The following is a 19,136-nucleotide window of genomic DNA, read 5'->3' on the forward strand; positions in this document are numbered from 1 at the left end:
ATTCCCTTGGATGACATTTGTTCTGCGGCTACTTGGGCATCCTCTCATACCTTTATCTCTCACTATAAATTGGATTTAGTGTCTAGAGGAAGGGCGTTTTTTGGCTCTACAGTGCTCCAGAATATCCTTCCTTGAGGACCTCCCAAGTTTTTTTTTTTTTGGTAGCTGAGGACTCTGTCTCAGAGGTTGATGATCAAATGAAGTTTCCTACTTCAGATAAAGAAGTTATGTACTCACCATAACATTCCATTTGAGTAGGTAACTTCATTTGCCATCAACCAACCCTCCCTCCTTCTCCCTAACCTGGTTTTTTGGTTTCCTGAACACTAGGATGGTTCGTCCAGGTCATTTGTTAATCCTTCGGTTAGGATTGTCCAGGTTGTTGTTTTGTCATGGTGAGATTATATAGATGGGCAAATGCGATCTGGGGATTGGAAGGAGGTGGCATGTATTATGGGTAAGGGGGAGGAGCTTGGAGCTCGGATCTCTAGCTTGGTAAGCTGCCAGCTTGGATCCAGGTCAGATCCGATACCCACAGGTTGATGACAAATGAATTTACCTACTCAGATGGAACGTTATGGTGAGTACATAACTTCTTTTTTCATATGCTCAAATATCAGCAACATGTCATGGCATTGCTTAAACAGAAAATGTTGTTAAACTCTGAATGTGCAGAATACAAGGAAATGCAGGATTTATTGCATGCAGCTGAACAAGTTGGAAAGCATACTTTGCAATGTGGTTTTGATTCTTTGGAGGCCTCCTGCAGGGCCGCAGTTACAGGTTCTGTAATTAGGAGGCATGCTTGGTTAAAGGAACAAAATCTGCCTGATCATGTCAAAGTTAAATTATTAGATGCACCTTTACAACATGATACTTTGGTGTTAAGGCAGAAGAGGTGTTAAAGAAAATGGAGGACAAAGCTAAATCTATGCAAACTGTCAAAGATTTTTTTACAAGTACAGCCACCTAGGTTTAGTAGACACTGGCCTACAAAGAATTGGTCCCTTCCTGTGTCAGACCTCAAAGGGGCAGATCCAGACACCCTAGAGGCAGATCCCAGGCACAATGTTCATGCAGGTCAAAGCAATGGGGTGCTTCTACTTCCAAAGTTGGAGAAGACAAATCACAACCATACAGGAAACCGTCCCAATTACTTCTCCCTGCCTGCACCAAGCACTTATCTCCTGGTAGCACCCTTAGGGGGAAAATTAGCACTTTGTTCTCAAAATTGGCACATTATAACCCAAGACAAGTGGGTTCTAAATATAGTCTCACAAGGCTATAAGTTCCATTTCCATACCCTGCCAAAGGCAAACGGCTGGCCAGATCTGCCAAAAAATCAATGGGCAGAGGCACAAAAACAAGTCTCATCCCTCATGGACATGGGGGGCATTCAACAAGTACCAGAGCAAGAGCAGGGACAAGGATTTTACTCAAGACTGTTCTGGTACCAAGAAAGGACAAGGCCTGGAAACCAATACTGGACCTATCTATTCTGAACACATTCCTGGATATACCAAAATTCAAAATGTTGAATTTGCAGCAGCCTCTGCCCATGCTGGGCAAGAACGCTTGGCTTGTGACTTTAGACCTAAAAGAGGCATACCTGCATGTCCCAGTCAGATAGTCATGCAGAAGATACCTCAGATTCAAGGCTGGCTCAATGCATTACCAATTCTCTGTGCTGCCTTTTGGCTTATCTACTGTGCCCAGGGTCTTTACAAAGTGCCTGGCACCAGTAATAGCATTCTGCAGACAAAGAGGAATACAAATATACTCTTACTTGGACAACTGTCTAATTCAAGCAGAGAACAAGGACATTCTTCTACAGCATCTGGCGTTTGTGAAAAGACTTTTAACATGCCTAGAGTACACAGTCAACGAAAAGAAATAAAAACCAGTACCCTCTCAAGAGATAATATTCCTGGGTGCAAGCTTAAATACAATTGCCCAGATGGCTTATCTCACTCCAAACAAAGGCAACTGACTACCTATTTCAAAATGTTGGTAACAAAGGCCCAGTTATCTGCAAGAAAAATTCTGCAGGCTTTGGGCTTCATGGCATCCTGCATCCTACTAATTCCATATGCAAGACTGCATATGAGGAAACTTCAATGATACCTAAAAAGTGTTTGGACTCAACACTGCCACAGCCTGGAAACAATGATTACTCTCATTCCCTGCCTGCAACAGGAGTTTTGATGGTGGACAAAGGCTTGTCACCAGAACAAGGGACAGTCATTCACATTACCCCAGTCTGGCAGACACTAACAACCAATGCATCAGATTATGCCTGGGGGGCCCACATGGCAGGAAGATGCATTCAGGAAACATGGTCCTCAAACCAAATGCATCTACATATCAGTCAAAAAGAGATGCTAGCTGTTCAAAATGCCCTGACAGCCTTCAAGAACCTACTTCATCCTGGGCAACTACTGATAGACAACACCACGGTCATGTGGTATATAAACAAGCAGGGGGCACACATTCTTACCCCCTTTGCAGACTAGCCATGACTTTGTGGGACACAGCATGGACTTACCAAGTACATCTGCAGGCACAGTTCCTGCCAGGAAATGAAAATACTCTGGCAGACAAACTAAGCAGAAACCTCATGGATCCCCACGAGTGGCAGCTGGATCCACAAGTCTTCAGCATGATAAGGAAATGGGAATTCCCGGACATAGATCTATTTGCCTCCCCTCACAGCTACCAACTAAAGATTCTGCACAAGGACTTATCACAGACAAGCATGGAAAGTGGACGCCCTATCTTTCAGCTGGAAAAACCTATCAGTATATGCCTTTCCTCCACTGCCTCTCCACCCCAAGGTACTCCTAAAGGTCAGACAGGAGAAGCCAAAGATGATACTGATTACCCCAGACTGGCCCTGCCAGTACTGGTATCCAATCCTAAGGAACTTGTCTCAATGCCCAGCTTGGACCTTACCTCAAACACTCCATCTACTATCCCAGCAAAACAATCAGATCCTGCACAGCCAACTCAGGGCTTTAAACCTGGCAGCATGGCGGATAATGTAATCATACAAAACACACCTCTCAGTAAAGCTGTTATGGATGTCATTTTGGAAGCCAGAAGGCCTAATACTAGAAGATCTTATGTCAGAAAATAGAAGAGATTCTGTGCTTGGAATCACGCGCAAGGAACTGATACAGCTGTACCAAATATTCCTCAGATTTTGCAATACTTAATAGAGATGCTGAACAAAGGCCTATCTTTTTCATCCATTAAAATTCATGGCTCTGCCATTTCGGCTCATTACAATACAGAGCCACCAATCTTTTCTCATCCTTTATTAAAGCAGTACCTCAGAGGAGCCAAAAATTTAAGGCCTCCAAAGAGATCACCAATACCTGCATGGGACCTCAACTATGTCTTGGAAAAACTCACCCTGCCTCCTTTTGAGCCAGCTGCTACTGCTGATATAAAGTTTTTATCTTGGAAAACAGCTCTGCTCCTAGCAATAACTTCTGCAAGATGAGTTTCAGAGCTACAGGCAGTCATGGCTGTGGAACCTTTTTATCATGTTTTATCCAGACAGGGTTTCACTGAGAACAAACACAACATTTATGCCTAAGGTGGTGTTCACTGTGGCTCTTAACCAAACTATTCATCTGCCAACTTTTTATCCAAACCCACAGAACAAGGGGGAGAGAATTCTGCATTCATTGGACGTACACAAACAGCCTAGATTCTACTTGGACAGAACCAAAATTTTCAGGAAGACACTGCAATTACTAGTGGCATATGCTACAGAATCACAAGGAAAGGCTATCTCAAAGCAGACTATTTCAAAGTGGATAGGACACTGCAGTCGTTTCTGCTATTCTCACCATGGCAAGCCAGTACCTAACGACATTAGGCCACATTCAGCCAGAGCTGCAGCCACTTCAGCAGCCTTTCTCAGAGGAGTACCAACCAAAGACATTTTAGAAGCTGCTACTTGGAGTTCAGTGCACACCTTTACAAAGCACTATCATCTGCCACTTTACTCTAAATCCAGGGCAGGCTTTGCCACTGCAGTTCTGCAGGGCCTCATAGCTGCTCCTAATGCTGTTTAGCTCCAGCCTGCCAACCATAGCTTTGGGACTCTTCCCAAATGTAATGACTGCACAGTGAAACACGAAGAACATAGTACAGTTGTGTACACTTACCATAAATGTAGATGTTCGAGTGTATTCACTGTTGCAGTACAGATTACCCACCCGCCATCCCCCTTTTTCTGCTACAACTTGTCTTTCCTTCTCTGATTTATACAACCTATGTGGTGTATTTGCTTGTAGATAAAGGTAAAGTTTATATTGGTGCATGTATATATATATATATATATATATATATATATATATATATATATATATATATAAATTTTGGCTACCCTTTCAGGGGGCACTGACATCTGGGGCAAGAAAAACTGAAGAAAATGGTGTCTGCTGCTTCCTTTATACCCCTGATGACCGGACGTCAGGGAAGGGGTGACAGCAGCCGACGCAGGACCCAAGACTTTGAAATTCAGGCCGACTGAGGGCAACCTGCCAGCAGGATTACCCAAATGTAATAATTGCAACAGTGAATACACTCTAACATCTACATTTATGGTAAGTGTACACAACTGTACTATGCTTTTACTTCCACGCACCAGATACTGTGCAATTGGATCCAATTCCTGATAACCTCTCATCACCCATTGTACAAAGACAGATGTCTCCATTTAGGCACTACATTTGTTCTTCTACAAGCCTCACAGAAGATGATCTGGAGAGAGTGGTGATACTCTTGGCATAGGAACAGATTGGTTTTCCTTCGACGCCTAACCCTCTGGGTCAGGTTATCCATACGTTCACAACACTTCTCTTGCAAATTCCTCCTCTGACACCTTCTGTTGCTTAGGAGTCCCAGGATCCTCATCTGGATCTGTCTGTCTCATAGCTGAGTATTTCCATATCCTCAGATCCAAGATCTTCTCTGAGACCTCTGGTCCACTCGGATCTGGGGAGCTCTTGGAGCTGAAGTCTGCCTGTCAGATCCAGGATGCAGCAGATGACTCTGAAGTTTTTGGAGCCATCTCTGCTCCTCGAAGCCTCTGCACTGGACAGTTCAGTTCTGTCTTCCACTTCAAGGGTATTGCTGTTGGAGCCGAGGGAGTGATGACTTAGAGACGCTCATCTTCTCAGATCTGAACCTCTCTTCCACTCTTTGAACTGTGCCTTTGAGGCTGTGAAGAGTTTTCTCTGCCTTGGCAGATCTGACAGAGCCTTCCCCCTCAGATCCTAGACATTCTGCCATGATGTCAGTGACAAGGACTTCACCACCTTTCTCCACAAGGACATACAGTATTGAAGACCCAGGTTGCTTCTCAGAGAAGTTCAGTTTCCTCTTCTGATGCCTCCCTAGAGCATCCCACTGTGGAGGTGCCCAAGAAAAGGGACATTTAAGAGGAAGCACTTAGACTCTCCACAGCAGTCCATCACTGAAGAGAGAGATTTCAATAAAAGACAAAGGGGCCCCCACAGTCTCTTCCTGTAGATGACTCATTTGAAGACATATAAATTCTTACAGGGGTGGCTGGACCCCCTCCAACCCTATGTGTGAGGAATCTGTTCTTCTTGAGGCATTTGATACTGGACCCTCTACTTTCTGGGCGACTCCACCCACCAATGAGCTCATTGATATGGACTCTAGGTGGGTGTGGAAGGAACACGACTCCATAGAACCCATACGTTGGAGACCAGACAGGATAATGGCACCACCTGTGGACAAACAGTTCTGGGGGAAAAGGGTTCCAGTTGATGCCATGGTTGTAGTGGCAACCACAAAGAATGAACTCACTGACGAGAGTTTCACTGTCCATCCCCCCAACAGGCAGTCATGGGCAATGGTGTATTTGCTTTAGCAACCTTTGCTCTAAGGTTACTGAACTATTTGGCACACTTTAAACTTCAGAGAGAGTTGACTAAGGAGTTGTCAAGCCATTTCTGAAGAGGTGCAAGATTCTGTAACTTCTCAGTTGACAGTCTGCATCCAGTTCTTCTATGAGGTTTGTTTACAACATAGAAGGAACCTCAAGACCAGCAGATTCAGGCATTTCCTTGAGGAGTCAGGCCTGGATGCGTTTGTGATTTTGTGGAGCCCTCAAGTCCACTTTCAATGCTCCTTTTGGTGGAACTAGACTGTTTGGCCATAAAGTAAACAGTGTCCACGTTTGAGAAGGATTAAAAGACATTGTCTGCTGTGGCATATATATTTCTGCTCCCCAAAGATCCTATTCCAGGAATCAACGCAGTACCCAAAATATGTGGTTCAAAAAGTCTCAAGCTCCTTTCCAAGATGTATGAAGAAGGTCCCCCCAGAGCAGAGGATGGAACTCTAATGGACAACTATGCCCACGTGGCAGAAGTAGCCTGCATAACCAGGGTTCACAAGAATCTTTCTCTGACAAAACTCTATTGTTGTTCCAGAACAGAGACCTGACTCTCCATCTCTGGAGACAGTTGGGGGGGGTGTTTATCCCTGCACCAGATAGCCTGGCTAGACTTGAAAGATACTTCGGTGCAGAGGATTACTTCCAGAGGCTACATAACACCCTTTTCGTTTCCAATTCCAAGACTAATCCCCAGTGTTCCACCCAGTCAGAGGGATCAAGCAGAACTTTAGATTCAAAAGCTGCTAGAAAGACTCATCCAAGAGGTCCCACCAGATCAAATAGGGTCTGGGACTTAACTCAAGGTTCTTTAGTGCCAAAGAAAACGGGACTGGAGACCAATTTTGGATCTCACCAATTTAAACAAATCACTTCAGTGAACCAAGTTCTGGATGGTCACAGTTCAGTCCATTCTCCCCTTTCTGGGCAAGGATGACTGCATGTGCTCTATAGATCTTCATGACACCTATTATATAAAAATGAACAGGCAATCCAGAAAGTACCTACACTAATTACTAATTTAAAGTACTGCTCTTCGGACAATCCACAGCCCTCAGGTTGTTCACCAAATGCATGGCAATGGTAGCAGCTCACCTTGGACTCCAGGGATTTTGAATGTTTCCCTACCTGGATGACTGACTCATTTCTGCTTCGACCAGGCATTAGCTCATTTACACAAGAGATCAGGTTCTCCAGACTTGTACTCTTTTAGGGATAACCGTAAACTACAACAAATCACAACTAGAGCCAACTCGGACATTGAAGTTTTATAGGAGCACTTCTCAATTCAAAATCTGCCATCACTTCTCTTCCACCACACAGAGGTCAAACAATAAGGTCAGAAGTCAGATTATAATGAGTACCTCAATTTTGGCCTGTCTAGTTCTTCAGACAGGTTTGGTGCATCTAGGTATAAACCTCAAGCTGGCTGCTTGGCTTCTCCAGTTTCATTAAAAGCCAGACAATCCATGCTCACCTCACCTGTTTGCTGTATAATTTTATCTTCCCATGTACCCTTGACAAGAAAAATATTCCAGTAAATTGAAAAGGTTTGTTATTTGGACACAACACAATTTTGACCCCTTTTTCAGCCCCTAAAAATTACATGTTGGACTTTCTAGTGCACTTATTTCTAAACTGTGCTAGCTCTTCAACTATTAAAGTGCAACTGGCAGCAACTTCCAATTGCCACATTGGATTTAATGGTTCCTCCATAGCTTCTCACAAGTTGAGCAAAGCCATCTTAAAAGTTACTCCCCTCATAAGGCCTCCTTTTAAAGATCCTACCACTCTATGGGATTTAAATCTGCTGCTGCATTCTTTCACACAATCCCCTTTTATACCATCAGTTACAAGTGACCTTAAATGTCTTACTTGGAACACACTTTTTTGTTGCCATTACTTCTGCAAGAAGATTTTCTGAGATCCAAGCATTAGTCTGTAAACCTCCATACTTCATTTTCCATAAAGATAGTGACCTTACCAGTCAGTCATGTCTGCCGAAGGTGGTGTCAAAATCCAATATTAAGCCATTAACTTACTAGTGTTCTTTCCTAAGCTTACTGGATGTTCATATACAGTTATACTTTTATTTGCATAGGACGGAGAAAATCAGAAAAGCTGACCAATTGTTCAACTCCTTTTCTAAACCAACTTTGGGAAAAACAATTTCTACGATTATGTTATCAAAGTGGTTAACAACCTTTGTTTATACTAAATTTGGTATTACTCTTCCATATTCCTTGAAAGCACATTCCAGTAGATCCATGGTGACTTCCACAGGTTTTCAGTCAAGAATGTCCATGGATGGTATATGTGCAGCAGCAACTTGGGTTACTCCCCATACCTTTGTCACTGATTGCAAGTTGAATCTGGTCTCCAGAGGTAGGGGCATCATTTGGTTCTATGGTGCTCAGAAATATTCTTGAGTCCACCCTGGAAACGGGTAGCTAGGGACTCTGTCCCAGTAGTTGAGGGTAGAATGAAAACTGACATCTTCAGATAAAGAAGTTATGTACTCACCATAACATTCCATATGTGCTGTTCATTTTCATTCTTTCTCAACTCCCCCTCCCACCAACCCCCCATCCTAAAACTTCTGGAGGAACAAGTGTTTACAGACTTCCTGTGTACTTGTTTTTTATATGTGACTTCTATATATGGCTTCTCTACTAACTTCTTTCATCCTTTACTCTCTGCTGAGCAGCAAACAAGATCTGAGTTATTTGGGTGAGATGCCTTGTAGGAAATGGAGAAACTTGAGAGATTTGGTTGCCAAGAGCTTTAGCAATGGCCGAGTTGGATCCGCATGTTCAGATCCGAACCCCAATAGTTGAAGAATGAAAATGGACAACATAGATGGAACTTTATGGTGAGTACATAACTTTTTCTTCAGTACTGCAATAGGTGCACCCACCCACTTTCTCCCTTTTAGGTGGGACACAACCTCCTTTGATCAGCTGTTCTGGGATAATTTTTTATGGTGATTACTGATTTTTGGTTGTTTGCTCAAGATCTATCTTCCTTTGAGACTTCCGAGATGGCTGCACATTGAGCAACTGCTTAATTTCAGCTCTTCCAGTGTGGAAACAGAAACTCAGAAGACAGAGTCAGTGAACTCATTTTTTTTTTTTGGGGGGGGGGTTAAATTTCAATCACTGGCTAGTAAGTGCACTGCCTGGATGCCAGCAAAAAAGAAAGTCAGAGAACCTGAAAGAAAATCGACCACAAAATGTTAGAGGGAAACTGACTGGGAATAATTCTGCAGATGTTCAGAAAAAAGCAGAGCAAGCTCTAGCTTTGGTGCAAGACATTTCCAGTAATGCAGAAAAAAATAAGTCTGTACTCATAGCTGATTAAAACAAATGAAACACTGATGGAGTATATCAAATCAAATAACAAAAGGCTGAATGAAATGGAAGAAGCTTTAAACAGATATTCAGGTGAGGTGATAAAACTGCAAAAATTGGAAGTCAAAATGAAGAAAAAGCTGGCTAATATGAGACTGCTCAAGAAGAGATGATTTAAAAAAAATAGAATTAGAGGGCAGAGCACACAGGGAAAACCTGAGATTTTCTGCTGTACCAGAGAAGCTGGAAGGAACAGAAAAAATTACAAATAAGCAATGGGACTGGTACTCCAAAACAGGTGGTGTTAATTGGAAGGGCACATTTTGTGTATCCAAACCTGGCCATTAGAAAGCAACATAGACCTTTAATAGTAAAGGTGAAATCCTTCCAGCAGAAGGAAAGGATTCTGACAAAACTGTGGCAGAAGGGCAAAGTGCTAAAAGTGGGAGACAGTATGAGGAAAATAATTACTCACTGTACACCAGACAGCAGAGAAGTAAATTTATTTCACTAATTAGGGAATGTCGAGAAGCAGTCATGAGATTAAAGCTGCAGTCATGAGATTAAAGCTGCTGTACCCAGCTATTTTCAGAATATTCTTTCCTGGCAGGGCAAAGTCATTTTTTGATGCAGAACATGCTAAGGAGGAAATACAACAGTGTGTCCAACAAAAAGTGAGCTGTGAAACGGGAGATTCTGCTTCTTGTTCTTCTGTTAATAAATACCACAACAACTGTGCCAGTGAAACCTTTTTAATGGAAAATGCTTGAGATAGAAAAAAGTACGAGAGCTGATGAGAAGAACTGAGTACACTGGAAAGGAAGCAGAAACTGAATTTGGGAGAGGGAGATAAACAGTTTCTGAGTTGCTGGTTTTATTCCTGACAAATGTGGGTTTATAAAGTATTTATAGTTTTGAAACATGACATAACAAGAAAACCTGCAAAATTTGACTTTTTGACACTTTTGTTAACAGTAATATTTGTATAGTGCATATTTGCATGCTATAAAGTGAAGTTTTCTCAGTTATTGTAATGGGAATACTAAAGTAAACAGGTACCCCAGTTTTTTCTCCTTCTCTCTTTTTCTCCTTGTTCGATTAAAAGACATGTAGGCACTGCAATGTTTGTTCAAAAGATTATGATGCAAGAAAAAAATTGTGTGCTTTTTCTCATTCTTCCATGGTGGAATGACTGGATTGAGTCTCTTGGCTTTATCTTATAACATGTATTGAGAGAAAACAAGTAAAAAAGAAAATTCAACATAATAAATCTCTCCTCTAGCAAATAAATAAATCCTTGTAGAAGCAACTCTGTATTTAGTTCTTATGTCTCCATGGAGACAATCTGATAGAGCAATAAAAACAAAATACTTTTTTCTTTTAATGATTGAGAGATGATGGCATCTGAAAACATTCAAGTGTCTTGTCATTCTGGGAGAGCAATAAAGATAAAATAAAATCAGACAGTACCTTCCTTTAAGGTTAACCCAAATATGTGAGTGTGCTGTCAATGTAGGACAATTAGGAAGGTAAAATTTCAATATTTGAAGATGTACATTAAAATGTCAATATTTGAAGATGTACATATATTTGTGTATTAATAGGTTTGTGGGGTGTATTTGTGTTTAGTATGAGGGCTTTCAATAAAACAAAAAGTGTTATAAGATGTGGCAGGCTCAAATGGATATAAGAAACACTTGTATAAACAGTCAACCTGCCAAACAGTGTGTGCATGTAACACAAAATCTGGAACTAGATACTTAAAAAAGCTGTTGCAAATAAAAGCTGGGAATAACATTTAAATATAATGACCCTTTTGATACTATCTTTAAATGTTAATGGTTTCACAAATATATACAAAAAAAGAGTACTGCACTATATTAAAAATGTAGAGTGCAAATAGCTGTTTCACCAACTTTTAAAATATATGTACATATTAATATACTTTTTAACCATGCATTTTACTAGAGAAATGTATGCTTTTGCAGATGCACATTTAGGATGTATTTTGTCAGTATGTTTTTTATAAAAGTTTTTAAATGGCTTTTTAACATGTATTTTATTTTAACTGATTATTTTACTGTTTAAATTGAATGATGAGAGGGGTATAAAAGTTGGGTTAATGTTTTTTGTTCACATCTGATGGTCTGTACACTAGGGATGAAAATGCAGTGTTGTTTGTGAAGCATTTGTGTTGGTTTTAATATTAAAATATTGGCATCAAAGCAGTGGAATGCTGTTTTCCATCTTTCCAGGGCACTTGTTTGGATTTTGTCACTGGTGACTTTTTGGTGCTTTGTATTCATTTTTTTTCTTTTTTGTTTTTTAGTGCAAATAGCTATGGTACAGGAGACAAATTTGGAAAAAAGTGAACATGTGAGATTGATAAAGGTTTTCAGCAGAATATCTGGGCCAAAGGAAAAGAGTATTTATAGTAATTGCAAGAGGAGCTTCAGTAGTAACAGAAGAGCATAAAAAGGTAATAATGGTAGATATGTAGTAAAAGGGGGTTACCTGCAAGGGAGGAGGTTTACACTGGCATGTATTTATAGTCCACCTAAAACTGCTATAATGTAGCTTAAGAAAATTCTGGGAGAAATTATCGTTTTTCTGTGGGGAGTATTACTTATAGGTGGGGACTGGAATTTGATTTGCAGCAGGGAAGATGTGTCTGGGGACCCAGAAGGGAAAATATAACAAAGGTGGGTAGATTTTCAAAATTTATGAAAAGATTTGATGTGGAAGATCTGAATGCAATAGTAGGATTTTGGTGTGAATTTACATATTATTCTCCAAGATACAAAAACCTGACTAAGCTAGAAAGAACTTAGATTTCACAGGAACATGTGCATTTAATTGAAAATGTCAATACACATCCAAGAACTATTTCAGATCGTCCCCATAATAACTAAAAAAATGCAAGGTGGTAAAAATGAAACACTGGTGCTTTCCCAGCTATCTCTTGAAAAGAGAGGCATTTAAGGAGTGGGTAATGGTTATTATCTGGGCGTTATTAGAGAAGACTGAAATTTCTTCTGATAATATAGCTAAGAAGTGGGATAAAATTAATGTGGATTTTAAAAATAAGGTGGAAATGAGAGATATGGTTAAGCAACAAGGATTATTTAGAGGGACTGACATGTTAAAGTATTGCAGAATAGGCGGAATCTCACAGAACAAGAGGAGGAGCAATTGCAGAATGCTAAGCAGAAAAAGGATTACGTCAAAGATGTGTATGAGTGTACAAAGATTGCTGTTAAGCAACTGTCCTTTTGATGAAAGTGGCATAGCACAAAATGTTTTAGTGCAACAACTCCAACAACAGAAAGTAGAAAAGGTTGTTGCCAGGCTTACGGAGCCTGTAACAAAAAAGATGAAAGCTGCTGTAGAGGCACTAGAAATATTTTTGAAATGTTATGAAAGTCTGTATAAAGCAGAGAAATATGGAGATCAAGAAAAGGTTCAAATGGAAATGTTTATGGAAAAATTAAATATGCTAAGGGTTAGAGGTAGTTGTGGCTCAATTACTGATAGGAGAGGAGATAAAAATGGATGTATAATCAATCAATCAATCAACTGAAAAATTCCAAGGAATAGATGGTATCCCTTTTGAAGTTTGAATGCTAAAAGGGAAAAACTGATAAAGATCTGGAAGGTTTTGTTTAACAGGGGATGAGAAGCATCAGCTTCCTGGAAGTAAGTGGGTGGTGGCTGTAATACCAAATGAGGGTAAAGACATATGTGATCTGGCTTCATACAGGCCCATTTCAATCCTAAGCTATGATTATAAAGTGTTTGTGTATAATGGCTAAAATAATGTCAAAGGTGATACCAAAACTTGATAGATGTGACTCTGTGGTTTTGTGCAGGGGAGGCAAACATTTAACAACATTAACAGAACACTGGTGATCAGAGGGAACCTGAATGTAAGAAAATACCACGGTTGGTGGTGGGTCTTGATGCAGAGAACGCACTTGAGAAAGGTGAGAGTTTATAAGCAAGGCAATAGAAGCATTTGCATTCCCTGGTAAAATTACAAGGTTTATTAGGAGGATATATGAGGGATCGGAGGTGAAAATTAAAGTGGGGGGCTCTCCAATAATTCCTGTTTGAGCAGAGGAACCAACCAGGCAGGGGCGTCCTCTTTCCTCTTTGTCATTTGCACTATATTTAGAACCACTGGCAAACAAGAGACTCAAACTCAAGGATATAATTGATATTGTAATCAAAAAAAGTTGGCTGTATTTGCAGATGATATTGTTTTATACGAAACCAGAAAAGGACAATTCAGTGTTGTGGAACATTTCGAGGCAGTTTCAGATCATTTTGTGATACAAAATTAATGAAGCTCAGACAAAAGCACTAGTTGTAAATTATGTGCCCACACATGGATTAGTTCAGCAATATCTATATTTATGGGGACATGATAAAATTAAGTATTTAAGAGTATAGATTAAAAAGAATTCTGGTGTGGCAGCTAAAGATAAGTGGGAAGAGACTAAAAAAAGTTAATACAAAAACTGAGAAACTGGCAGCTCTGTTATATGGATCTGGATAGTAAGATAGAAGTAGTTAAAATGTTTTTAGTCCCTTTATTCCTATACACAGGTTAGGCATATTTTTATCAACCAGAGAAGTTCGAGATAGCAATTAAGAGCTGAAGAATTTTTATCTAGGAGGGGAAGATGACAAGATTCAAGTGGAATAAGCTGATTCTTCCAACTGAACAAGGCAGTTTGGGATTACTTGATTTGAAGGGGTGTTTCATAGCTACACTATCCTCTACATAGTACAAACACAAACCTATAATTCAAAGTCGAAAGGGATAATGATGAAACAGTGGGAAGCTGAAGAAACAAAAAGAGACTGGGATTTTGGATACAGACCCTCAAGGAAAATATCAGTAACCATGCAGACTATTGTATTCATCAAGTAGGAGAAAGTATTTCTAAGAACTAAGCCAACACAGAAATGGAGAAAGGATTTTCTGACGATAGGAATGACTGCAGTTAGGGATACAGACAATACGTGAGAGGGGGCTGGAATTTATTGGAGGAAACTGGTAAAAGCACCAAGTTATTGAAGCAAATAATAAAGGAGGGAGAGGTAATAGAATGGGAAGAGGCGAATAATGTATTTGGACTGCAGGATAAGATTGTCTTCCCTGTGAAGGATTGATATCACAATATGGGCAAAGAGAAAGAAATGGGGATCCTAAGTGAAAGGCCAGCACTCATAGAGTTTTTAGTTTAATCTAGAACAAAAGCTGATTTTAAAAAAGGAATAATTAGTAGAGCATATAAAATACTACATAACTATAAGAATCAATCAGAGGAGATTAGAAAAGATTGGGGAGGGAGATTGGATAGGCAACTCGCAAAGAAATATTGGGGGGGTACATATGTCTCCCAAATATGTAAGAAAGACTAGAAGATTTAGGATCTTTGCTTGTAAGTATTTACATAGATATGTTTATACCCCAAGTATACTTAGAAGTACTGAATATATGAGAGGTAAAACAACTAGAAGTGGGATCTTTAGAAAGGAGTGGAAGCAAATTACAGAGAAAAATGGGAACTGTGGGAAAAAATACATGCCGAGGAGGAATGAGGGTTAAGAAGAAGGCAGGATTTGAATGAGCTGTGTAATGTATGACAATGACTGGATAGATTATAAGTGATGCATAATGTTTGCACCTACAATTATGTCAATATGTTTGTTTTCATTTGTATAAATGTGTGATTGCCTGTTTCATACATGGTAATAAAGATATTTCTTTAAAAACCTATCCTCCTTTCTCTGGGCAATAAAATCCTGAAGATTTGCCTCGTTCTGGTTACTGATGCCCCCCCCCAAAGAAAAATCAATGATTTTTTAGCCAGCTGCACCTACTTGCTTCCTTCCTTTGTAATGAATTTGCATTTTGCATCTCAACCACTTAAATGGCACCCACATATTTGTGTAATGACAAATATCGAAACTCCCAATTGTTTTCATTGATTGTGTAAGAACAGAAATAAAATTATTTTTTCATTACCCAGAGCTGTACTGGCCAAGTGCCAAATTTGATAAAAGGGGGTTTACTGTGTAATAAATGTAGGAATTCAGCGATGTCCAAACAAGTCTTAACACTAATACTGTCTCAGTAGTGCTGATGAACTGAAACAGATTTGAATATACTGTCTTTTGTAATTCTGAGCTCAGAATTGTTCATTTTCTCTGTAATGACATTAAGACAAAGTGCATTATTTTCTGTAGCTTCTGCACTTATGAATGTCTGAGCTACTGGACATTTGACCTGACTTATGCACTGAATCTTCTGAACATGTCAACTGATTTATGTAGAAAGTCTCTCTCAATAATAAAACCCTGTAAATTTCCTATAAATTCTATATGCCTCTTTTGGTTACCAAGCTTTGTGTGATCTAAAGATCTGTTTTTATTCCAAATGTTCCATGCACACTTAACAATTCTAATTATCAGTGTTTTGGCCTGAAGGTTTATTTCACTGAGCACATTTGAATCCTTCACTGAAACATTCCTGTCTTTTGAAACTGCACTTTCTGAAACTGCTTTTAAAGTGTGAAATATAAAATGAAGAAATAGGCCTGCATTTGATATGGCTGTATTTCTAGGCCTAGTCAAATAGAATACTGTGTTTATGTATGATTTATTCTCCCAAAACTATCTGTGAACTCTATTCTTTCGGCTGTCTCTGAAATCCCTAAACTGGGATTTTTTTCTGTAATTATTTATAAATATAGTAATATTCTGCAAAAGATAATATAATGATCACTACAATTAATATTGCAACTATAAAAGTTTTTATCTGGTAAATAAACTTGCAATGTTAATTTTGACCACTAGGTGTCACTTGAGCATTCATGATGTTAATTATCTGAACTGAAATCTTTTGACATGATTTGATATAACTTGCAACTCTTTAACATGTCTTGAACTTGTATTAAATATTCTGTGTAACAAAATCCATACTAATTTGGTGATAGCCATTTATAAACTTTTTTAGACCTATAATATATGTATCCTGAAGCACAATTACTACATACTGCATTAACTTGTCAGATAAATCTTTAGCTAGGTTTGTTAGTGTTGACTAATAATCCTGCATATTAATCTTTCAAATCTCTATGTGCTTTAGTAGTAGAAGTCCATTTACCCATACCTATGTTTTCTGCATTCCAGACCTGTACCTGTGCATACCCTGTCAATGTCTTTTTAACTTTGTCTGATGTACAATAATCGTTATGTAATGTGCACTGTATTCTGTAACAAATGAAGCCTGACCTATCATGCCTTGAGTACACTGTTTCTACTTTAATTATTTAACTTAACTTTATAAATATGTTACAAATAATACTGACACTTTACCCTTAAACCTAATAACTGAATGATATAAGCTGTGATGTAATCTGCAAAGTCTGTTCTGATTCTATAGGCATATTATTTATGCATATTGTAGAAACTGTCTAGCAGTGCTGGTTGTTATACTGAACATTTAAAATAAGAATATGAATGTCACATTCTGAAGTTTGACTGAAATTGACACTATACTAATGCCCATTTATACTGAACATCTGAAATAGCTGTGCATGAATGTTATATTCTGGAAACTAACTAAACTAACACTAAAGGAATATTTTTTTTCCAAAAGCATCTGAACACAGATAAAAGCATAAACTGAAATCTAGTACTGTTATGCAGCTGTCTGAAAACATAGCTTGAAATTAAAATTCGGGTTGAAATACTTCATGTTGTGACAGCAGTAATTTGCATGAATATACTTTTGCATCTGTATTTGTACTCTGTGCTTTAACTCTAAACTAATCTGCATAAATGTTCATTCGCATCTGTACTATATTCATATCCTAACTCTAAAGAATATTTTTAGATAATTGAAAAAAATACATAAATTGATTTAGCATACTGAATAATCTATGCAGTTAACTACATTTCATTTATACTAAACCAGCAGGTAGATAAACAGGAGATCCAACGGTTTAAGCAAACAGCTGACTTCACGGCAAAATAAACCACAAACATAGTTTATTTCGATAAATAAAATAAAATCCTGAGGAGATTCTGAAGAGGTCTCCAGGGTGGAGACGAAAGCGCTCATTCCTTCCTTTGTTGTTTGTACCTGTTATCGAAATAAACTATTTTTGTGGTTTATTTTGCCGTGAAGTCGGTTGTTTGCTTACACCGTTGGATCTCCTGTTTATCTACCTGCTGGTTTAGTATTTTGTAGTCCTCTGGATTGTTTTTTTGGTTCCTACATTTCATTTATGTTTAAAGAAATATTCACTTCTGATATTTCTGTTAGCCTTGATAAGTGAATGGGCCAACCCAGAACTTGCAAGATGGACAGTTCAAAAAATGCAATAGGTTCATATGTTTATAGGTAAGTACTAGGCTAGCTGCCCTTGTGGGCCATTTTAAGCCTAGCTGGTTTCCCTTTTAGTGCTTGAAATAGCCTATCCTATTTGGTTGTAGTCTGCCATTACCCATCCCATGGTCCATAATTATACGATTGTCCCTAATAAGAATAACTGGAATCATACTATAGATAATTTGAGGGGACCCATGCATGGGATAAAGCATTTAGGAGCAGCCTGTGTCCATTAGTAGTGCAGGAAGTGGTCCTGGGGTACATGTCCTATTTCCCATCCATAGATCTAAGTTGAGGTTGAAAATGGGCAGGAATGAACTTTGTTTATGTGAATGGGAGAGGGGACTCTTTTCAACATCAGCAGGATCCTCTGTAAAATGCACCTGTCCTCCAGACCTTTTTGATGCTGCAGAAAAGGTTTAGATCCCTAGACCATGTATTTCTGATTCCGTTTGACTTGCAGATGTACAGCAAATCCATCAGTAACGGGTTTGAGGATGCCTTCTATGCTACACACAGTAAGGTATCTTTGTTTATAAGCTGTGCAGTTATAGAAGGACTTCCTTAAAGCAACAGACACATGTTGGTCAAAAGTTAGGTCACTGTCCACACAAATTCTCAAAACCTGAACTGTCATGTGGTAGTTTCCAGGGATAGATGACTTTTCAAGGGATACAGTAATGCATTTTTTGGCATTTAGTTTCAGACCATGATTTTGACACCAGTTATTTATTTGAGACCAACCTTCCTGCAGGATGGCTAAGTCGTTTGGAGAGTCAGGTTACAGTCATCTGCAAACTTAATCAGACATAACCCTTTGGTATTGCTGTTTACTACAGAGAAGTAGAGGGAAAACAGTAGAGGTCCTAGCACAGAACCCCAGGGAACTTCACTAGTGACTGGACTGTTGTGGAAGTAACTTCCCCTATTTTGATTATCTGCATCCCATATATGAGCAAGCTGGCAGTAAATCAGGTGATATAAGCATTTAGTCCCAGTTTAAGTTTTCTACTATGCCTGAGTGTGGAATTGTGTCAGAAGGTTTGGCCAGGATGAGGTATGCAATGTGTACCAAAATGAAACACTTCCAGTATTTGGAGATTCCCTATGTCCTGATTAATTCCATGATAAGTCTCTTCATGGCTTTGCATATAAGGCTGGTCAGACTTATGGGTCAGTAATTGCCTGAGTCTGTAGAAGGGCTTTCCTTATACAGGGGAATAACTGTAGCTGTTCTCTAGTCACTTAGTACAAAACCTGCACGGAGGCTAAGATTGAACAGTGTTAGATGTGTGGCTAAATCATGCTTCATGCTGTTTAAGATGCATCCAGTGATGCTGCATTTATGGGTAATGACAATATTTTTTGCTTTTGATAACACTTTTAGGACTTGGTCTTTAGCTGGAGATTAGACAGTTTTTGGTATATTTTGAGGGAC

This window comes from Protopterus annectens, chromosome 5.part0 (genome assembly GCF_019279795.1).
Source record: "Protopterus annectens isolate FY-2018-M chromosome 5.part0, PAN1.0, whole genome shotgun sequence".
Classification (NCBI taxonomy): domain Eukaryota; kingdom Metazoa; phylum Chordata; order Ceratodontiformes; family Protopteridae; genus Protopterus; species Protopterus annectens.